At 38.3% G+C, this 9000-nt stretch overlaps 1 pseudogene across 1 annotated transcript; it reads left to right on the forward strand.

The window, feature by feature from the left end:
* The first annotated feature begins 5372 nt into the window (after nucleotides 1-5372).
* Nucleotides 5373-7368, forward strand: LOC147613460 (fatty acid elongase 3-like pseudogene; annotated as a pseudogene). The gene is made up of 2 exons (XR_015263196.1): nucleotides 5373-6695; nucleotides 7008-7368. The product of XR_015263196.1 is annotated as a fatty acid elongase 3-like pseudogene (transcript).
* The last annotated feature ends 1632 nt before the right edge of the window (nucleotides 7369-9000 follow it).

The following is a 9000-nucleotide window of genomic DNA, read 5'->3' on the forward strand; positions in this document are numbered from 1 at the left end:
GCTTAGGGCTAAATGTTACAAGACAATTGCAAGTATGCAAGGCAACAATGCCTACATGTCTATGTGTTCACTACCTGCATCTTGTTTTTTGGGCTTAGGGCTAAATGTTACAAGACAATTGCAAGATATGCCAGGTAGCAATGCCTATGTGTTCACTACCTGCATCTTGTTTTTTGGGCTTAGGGCTAAATGTTACAAGACAATTGCAAGATATGCAAGGCAACAATGCCTACATGTCTAGTAGTTGCATCTTGTTTTTTAGGCTTAAGGGCTACATGTCTAGTAGCTTCATATTGGTTTTTTTGGGCTTGAGGTTATATTATTTGCTTATGTTTGTCTCATGGACATAACAAGCACTCTCTCTCTCTCTCTCTCTCTCTCTCTCTCTCTCTCTCTCTCTCTCTCTCTCTCTCTCTCTCTCTCTCTCCCCCATCCATGTATATGTGACATTGTGTAGTTTAAATTCTTTAAAATTAATGATCTAATAATTCTTTACTAAGTGATAATAATATGCACAATTGTCCTACTTTTAAAATTGGTAACTTCTAGTAGGGTGTGGGTTTTTTACGAGCTTCCTTCGCGAGCTTTTGACAAGAAATGGTGAGCTTTTAGATTTCTAGTTTTTAAAAATAATTTGGAGAGTTTTTTATTCTTTCTCCTTTCATGTTTGTCTTCTCTCTCCTATCTTAAACCTAATCACTCTCCTCTCTCATACCTAATCTCTCTCCCTCTCTCTCTCTCTCTCTCTCTCTCTCTCTCTCTCACACACACACACACACACACACACACACACACACACACACACACACACACACACACACAATACAACACACATATATACACAGGTTACCGTTATATTATAAAAAAATATCTATTGCAAAATGTCATGATTCAAACTAAAAAATGGGGATAGAAGGCCTAAATATGGTAAAATTGATTATAACCATGAGCATTAAGAGCACTTAGAAGCCATCGCCACTAGCGGCTACTTGTGAGGGCTTCCCATACCTTTTTTTAACACATACACTTAGAAGCCATCGCCACTAGCGGCTACTTATGAGGGCTTCCCATACCTTTTTTTAACACATACACATAGAAGTCATCACTATATTTAAAAAAAAATTGAAGTGCAAAATTTTAGACTTTTGACATCATAAATGAACTTAAAGGGCCCACATATGGTAAAAACAGCTATAAACTTGGGTATCTTTCGATGAGTTTTATGGATTTCAAATATTGGAAAAAAAATTCAAGGAAGTCCTCAAAAGCTAGCACGCAATACGCTTCCTAGACTTTTTTTTTCAATATTTAAAATGCATAAAACTCATTATTGAAAGATACCCAAGTTTATAGTCATTTATCCCAAATTCATGCCTTTTGAGTTCATAAAAAAAGTCACCAAAGCCCTCAGAAGCCAACACGGCATCCCAAACTTTTTTAAATATTTGAAATCCATAAAACTCATCGAAAGATACCGAAGTTTACAGTCGTTTTTACCATACTTGGGTCTTTTAAGTCCATGTATGATGTTCAAAGTTTGAAATTTTTCACTTGAAAAAATATTAAAAAAAGTTTGGGAAGTCCTTAGAAGCCAGTGCATGAAGCCCTTACAAGCCAACACATGCACTAGCTTTTGCGGGCTTCCCATACTTTTTTTTAAATACTTGAAATCCATAAAACTCATCAAAAGATATCCAAGTTTAGAGTAGTTTTTACTATATTTGGGCCTTTTGGGTCCATTTATAATGTCAAAAGTTTGAAATTCTGCACTTGAAAAAAAGTTTGTAATATAATGACGACTTATGTGTGTATGTATGTTTTGTGAGTTTTTCTTTTAAGAAAAGGTCTAAGAGCTTTCCAAACCTTGTTTCTTTAATATTTGAGATTACAAAACTTATTGAAACATACTTATATTTACAATCGTTTTAACCATATTTGGGTCTTTTGAGCCTATTTGTGCACTAGAATTTTTTAATAATATAATGGTGACGTGTATGTGTGTGTGTGTGTGTGTGTGTGTTGACACAAGCCAGTCTTAGCGTAGACTCATATGAGCCCACTTGGTGGGGGTGGGATGTTGTGAGCCTCAAACATCTTTTTGAGGGGCCCATGCATATTTTTGAGCATGTTACGTTTGGCCAAGACTTTGTGTGGTGCAAGATTTGAATAATAAAAGACATATGAAAGCCTGTAGCATGCAAAGCTTTATTGCAACTTATTACAAGCCAACATGCACTATGGTGTGTGATTTGGGAGAGAGAGAGAGAGAGAGAGAGAGAGAGAGAGAGAGAGAGAGAGAGAGAGAGAGAGAGAGAGAGAGAGAGAGAGAGAGAGAGAGAGAGAGAGAGAGAGAGAGAGGAGAGAATATCGATTATAAACTCCACCATAACCTAGTGACAATGTCTTGAAAATAAAACTATAGATTCAAAAGTTCACAAGATATTCTTGGAAGCTCAGAAGGGAAAAAAAAACCTCCTAGTAATTTTTTATAAAATGATAATAACGCATATTCTTTTCCTATTTCGAATTGCCAAAAATATTGAGTGTTGTTAGAACCTTTCATAGAAATGGACTTCTACATTACTTATTCCAAGCAAAGAGTCGGACAAGAGACATTACTTGGTTTTATGAATAAGTTTCATAAATAACATGGGATGGAGATATAATGTAAATAAAGAATGCATTTAATGAGAAAGTGAAGCAAAAAATAGTTTCCCTTGGTTTATGCCATTTTTTAAAAAAAATGTATAGTTTGTAAAAGCTATATAATTTATCTCTCCCTTGGTTTTCAAGGAAACCATTAAATTGAACTATCTAAAATATATAGATTCCATTCACAGTTGTGATGATGAGGCACATATACAATCATAGGCACTATCACAACTACCAATTGACACATGCAACACATGATTTTTTTTTGATGGGTTACTTGTGTTAAAGTTGTGGCCATGGATAATAGAGCTTAAATTATACCTTAGAATTTATTTATTTTTTCATGATAGTTTTAGTAGTGATATGTTTGTAGCTATCGGTGCTCTTTTAAGCATCTCTCTCTCTCTCTCTCTCTCTCATATGCATTTATGTATTAGTCTTCTAATTAAGAGCTATTGGGTTCAAGTCATATCCTTGGCCTTTGTAGTGTGGCTTGTGGTTCATGCCATATCCTTGGCCTTTGGAGTGTGGGATATCTTGTGAACATATGCATTTTTCTTGCCTAGTTTTAACATCACGATAACTTCTCTCTCTCTCTCTCTCTCTGTCTCTCTCTCTCTTTCTCTTAGTGGGGGTGAGATGCCCCTCTATAGTTGACATGTCTCCCTGTTTTTGTATAGGTATTGTCACATTTATTAAATGTGTGAGATGCCCCCCTAATTGGACATGTCTCCCTGTTTTTTGTGTAGGTATTGTCACATTTATTAAATGTGTGAGAAATAAAAGTTTGTATGTTGTAAGAATAACATTAAACACAAAAAGAAGAAAGAGATAGAGGCTAGATAGCTCAAAAGTACTATTGATGGAGATCTCTTAGTAAGAATAACTCAATAATATTTTTAAAAGCTTTTTAACAAAGTTTTAGATTCTATAGACCAGGTGAATAATTAAAAGAAATGTGTCTTATTACGTAAATGTTTGTGTGGACTTTGTGTTTTCTTTTGGTGTATTGTTTTTATTATGATTTATTTTTCATATCATTGCTTGCTTTTCATACCATTTGTAAGAGAGGAAAAACATCTATAATCGATTGTCCACATCTAATCAATTATTCTACTTCTAAATAAGAAAACTACTAAGAAAGAAAATTGTCCTACTTCTGATCAATTGTCCAATCCAGAATCAATTATCCTCCTTCTAAATAAGAAACACTAGTAAGAAAGAAAATTGCACATCTACTATTACATAAATGTTTATGTATTTCTTTGGTGTATTACTTTTCTTATGATTTCTTTTTCATGTAACTTCTTTTCATGCCATCAGTAAGAGAGTCCTACTTCTAGCACACACTATATAAAAGAAGCATTAGTGAAGTGCCAATAGTTTCATAATGGTTGATATCAAGTGGTAAGTCTTTATTAAGAGCAAAAAGGTAAAAACTTCATTAGATTTTATCAAAAAGTGGAAAGAGAGATAAATGCATATATGATTCCATACACAAAAAATAAATGAGGAGAAAATGAGTGAGTAGTTCATTAATCATTTATCCTTTTGAAAATACAAAGAATAGGATTTTGAAGTATGTTCATGAGAATGTTCCTTAGAAACATTTTAGTGACTTATTTTTATTGAATGATTAACACTAATCATTTGTGAAAGTACATAACCCAGTAGTTCACATCTTGTAATTTTTGTTGTCATATTTTACAATATTGTTTCTGCTCTAAGACTCATTACAACTTTTCTAGAAAAAGTGTTAAGAGAAGGATAAAACCTCTCATATTTTGTCGTGTCATGACCCCACATGCAGTGCTATGCTTGTCACGGTAAAAGCCCCTTCTTCTTCTTCTTCTTCTCTCTCTCTCTCTCTCTCTCTCTCATGTCATCTTGATTACAAATCCACTTCAACATGTCACATCTTTAGAAGCATCTTGAACTTTCTATCCTTGACTTTCCACCACCTTTTCCCTTGGCACTCCTTTCTTCTTATAATTTAGTCTTTGTATGTTGAATCCTCTCTAAGTAATAAGGTTTCTATAATTTTCAAGTAAAAAAAGCTTGGCCAAACTATTGAGTGTTGTTGGAACATGTCATAAAAATGGACTTCTACACATTAGTTGTGAATATGCTTTCAAGGAGACCATGAGGGACCAAACTTAATTAAAGAAAGAGTTTTATAAACAAGGCAGATGAAGCTATAAAGATAAACAAAGAACGCGTTTGCAAAATTAGTTGCCCTTCATTTGGTAAGGAATCCTCATTATGTCATATTCCTTTATAAAAAGCATAAAGCTAATAAAATATCTATCATCATTATCTATCCCTTAGTTTTCAATGGAATTACTAAAGTGAACTTTCCAAACCTATAGATTCCGTTCACTATGTTGTGAGATGACGCACACAAATAATCATAGGCATTATAACCACTACGAATCCACATATGCAACACATTAATTAGTTTCTTGTAAAGGTAACACATGACTTTTTCGTGAGCTACTTGGGTAAAACTTGTGGCTATGTATGATAGAGCTTAAAGTATGCCTAAGACTTTATTTGATTTTTCATGGTAGTTTTACTAGTGATATACTTGTAGCCACCATGTCGGTGCTTTTTAAACCATCTTGGGGCAAGTCAGATCCCTCGCCCGGACATGTGCAATTTTCTGACTTGGCTATATAATCAAAATAACTCCTCTCTCTCTCCTTCCTTTGAAAAACGAGCGTTTAATCGTTCTACGCCGGCCTATAAAAGAGCTTCTTCGAAGGAAAAAACTTTGAAAGTGGGCACAGCCACCAGGAACGCGCCTACACCACCATTCTACGCAGCGCCCACCTTTCAGTATACAACCCAACCCGACTAGTCTGTGCTGGGCCTCGGGACCCTGGTCTTATTCTTATCTAGGGTTTTTTCCAAGAGCTGTAAACACAAGGGGAAAAGACTCCCGAAGGCCTGTCTGTGGAGAAGAGCTTCTGGTTGTGGCAGAAAAGAAGATACGTATGCAGGCGCCGCAGAAGCAGCAGAAGCAGAGGATGTACCCCCTTCGCTACTGGTGCGCACACCATCCCACAGTGGCAGAGTTTCACTGGGATCACAATGTGTGGGGGTCATCCTGGCCCTTTCTGCTGTTGTCCATAGTGGCCTATGTTTTGATGGTACAGGTTATAACGGTGGGCATGAGGTGGAGGAGGAGGGCGGTGCCCCTGGGGCCAATCCCGGCCCTCTACAACCTGGCCCTGCTGCTTGGCTCCCTCCTTATGTTTGTGGGATGCTGGCAGTCCACGGCTGTCGAGATTGAGGAGACCCGCTGGCTCTGGCAGCGATCTAAATCTTCTCTGGAATGGATTGTCTGTTTCCCCCTTGGCACCCGCCCTGCTGGTCGCGTCTTCTTCTGGTCGTACATCTTCTACATCAGCAAATACTATGAATTCCTCGGCACCTTCATCCTGCTCTTCCAAAAACAGAGCCCCACGGCCGGCCACGTCTTCCGCAATGCCATGGTTGTCATCATGTGTTTTCTTTGGCTACAATTCTCTCAGTCCCTCCAGATCTTCACCCTCCTTTGCAGTACCGGCCTATATGTCATCATGTATGTCTATTTCTTCCTCTGTAGGGTTGGTGTTGCTCCACGTTGGAAGAATATCGTCTGCCATTGCCAGATTGCCCAGTATGTTGTCATGACCCTTGCCTCCATTGCACTGGTCGGGCTCCACTTCAGAAAGCAGGGCTGCAGTGGCATGGGGGCCTGGTTCTTCAGTGCCCTCATTGATGCCAGCTCTCTGCCATTCATATTCATTGTAGACAGAAAGAGGCAGGCGAGGGTTTTGTGCCATATTGTACCAGATCAAGGCTCAACCAACATTAAGGAGGACTGATTCATGGAAGAAAAATGAAACTAGGGTTTGAACAGTGCTGTTCAGCCCATGATCTCCCTCTCTCTGTGGCTCTCTCGCTCTCGCTCTTCTCTCTCTCTCTCTTATAAGCATGGTGGATGGCCATTTATACTCTACTGTGCAAGGTCAAGCATAGACAACCTTCATATATAGGCAAGTATTGATTCAATTTCATTATTTTTTGTGCTAGCCCTCTACATTGCACGTGTTCTACCCTGCTTGGGCTGGGTGATAGCCATGATGGGGTCTTCTTATATGAACCTCTACATGTGTAGTCATATAGAGAGCTCAAAGAGCTGCCTCCTTGGCCGTTGATTGCACAAGGGCTCTAAAGACTTCACATGTTGGGCCCAGCCACTGTTCCAACTCTCTATCATGAATGCTATTATCCATATTTGAGCCTGTTGCTCCCCTTGTAGACAATCCGACATTTACTGAGAATGATTACATTTGTTGCATGTGCAGTGCATCAATTGTACAGTCAGCAATCAAATTTACACATTTGAAGGTGGTGGTGGTAGTTAAGATTTTGTATAACTAAGTAGGGGATTTACACATTTGAAAATGGTGTTCCGGCTAGAGATCGATGTACAGAAGATTTAATAGCTTATATGGTACAAATGGCTGTTTACCCCCAGAGTACGACGACGCTTACCATGAGAAGGGTCTATCCTACCATGACAAGGGTCCATAGTGAAAGGCCATTCTCTTATGGAGGAGTCCTCATCCAGAAATCATCACTTGCTTTTGGGAATTAACATTGTGAATCGTAGTAATTGTTTGTGCTCGTGGAATTATTTGGAATGCCATGACTTGTTCTCTGGAACACACAATGCCAATCTAAGCAATTGTCTGTGTTATGGAATGATATTGATGCTTGGATGGTTGCGCCAGTGCTACTTTGTTTTTGGTCTCCTAGTAGCTTGAGCATGTTTTTGTTAAGGTTGAGTAAGGAGTTGGCGCATCTATATATTATGTCTTCACTTATACATGTATGTCTCTGTCTCTCTCTCTCTCTCAAATGGAGTCAAAACTCTTGAAGATGGATCGAGAGGCTCTAAGTTTGAACTATGTAGGGATGAAAGCATAGATATCATAAATGCATTTTAGGTTTCCTTTCTAATTGAACTTGTTCTACAACCCGTGAGAAAGCCTTAAAGTTTCTTGTTGACATTGCTCCTTTGTTTATGGAGGGCAAGCTATGCGCGTGACTAGTTGACGAAATGAAAGGAGTGGTTTGTGATGTGTACGTATGTTTTGGCTATTGTTAAATAAGTTTTGAATAGTAGGGACAAAAGGTGGTTTGTGTTGTGCATGTGAGAGTTGACGTGAGTATATGGGGTAATAGAGTTTTGTTATGCATATCACACCCAAACTAGGGTGAGGGTGTGGTGTGAGATTAAAGTTGCTTGTGGTTTGCATGGCCTAGAGCTGCTTTGTTCCTCACAGGATTTGGCTTCATGGAAACATTACACTATGTTTTAAAAAGATTAAATTATGATTGCAAGATGTGCCAACCAATAATGCCTACGTGTCTACTAGATGTGTCTTGTTTTTATGCGCTCGAGGTTATATTCTTTGCTTGTGTTGGTTCCATCATTAAGAGGCGAATTTGAGTCTTTTGTGTTCTAAAGGTAAGCTATTTGTGATTCTCCATATATACATTAAAGGAAGGGTGTAATATGCTAGGGGTCCTTTAAGGGGAGTCATTAATAAAATTAATTAGGAGACAAAGATAACCACACTTACTTTGACTTATCCTTTTCAGTTGCATACTTTTAATATCAAGGGAAAATATGTACTAGAACGTAATGTAGCTTATTCACTACTTCAATTTCCCCCCAAAATCAAGTTTCAAATTTGTTATCCTTCCCCCTCCTCTCCTTTATCTCTCCCTCTTCCCTTCTCTTCCAACCCTTTAAGCCTCTGTCTAAGCTCCCACTTCTTCTGCTACTCCTCTACTCCTCTCTCCTCCTACCCTCCATCCGTCCATCTCTTTAATCTCTCCTTACAACACCTCTCTGAGGTCCACAACACTCCTCTAGCCTTTGCAACACCTCTTTGAGGTCTGCATCACTCCTTTAACCTTTGTAGCACCTCTCTAACCTTTACAACATCTCTATAACCTCTGCAACACTCTCTAACATCTCCAACACCCCTATAAGCTCTACGTTTTTCTTCTCACACATCTTTGTAGTCTACAACACCTTTTATTGGTATGCAGTGCCTCTCTAACCTCTACAACACCCTCTAAGGTCCCTTGTTTGAGCTCTACCTTTTTCTTCTCACACCTCTTTTTGTAGTCTATGACACCTCTTATTGGTATTCTTTTGGAATTTGATTTCACGAGACCACTGTGTGAAAGGGGTACATGCATGTCCATGCCGACCAGTATTCCAAAGCTCCAAATGGAGAACCCCCTCTATAAGTGGAAGATGATCTTCATGACGCTCCATTA

This window comes from Cibotium barometz, chromosome 43, assembly GCF_041138505.1.
Source record: "Cibotium barometz isolate CiBa-2024 chromosome 43, ASM4113850v1, whole genome shotgun sequence".
Taxonomy (NCBI): domain Eukaryota; kingdom Viridiplantae; phylum Streptophyta; class Polypodiopsida; order Cyatheales; family Cibotiaceae; genus Cibotium; species Cibotium barometz.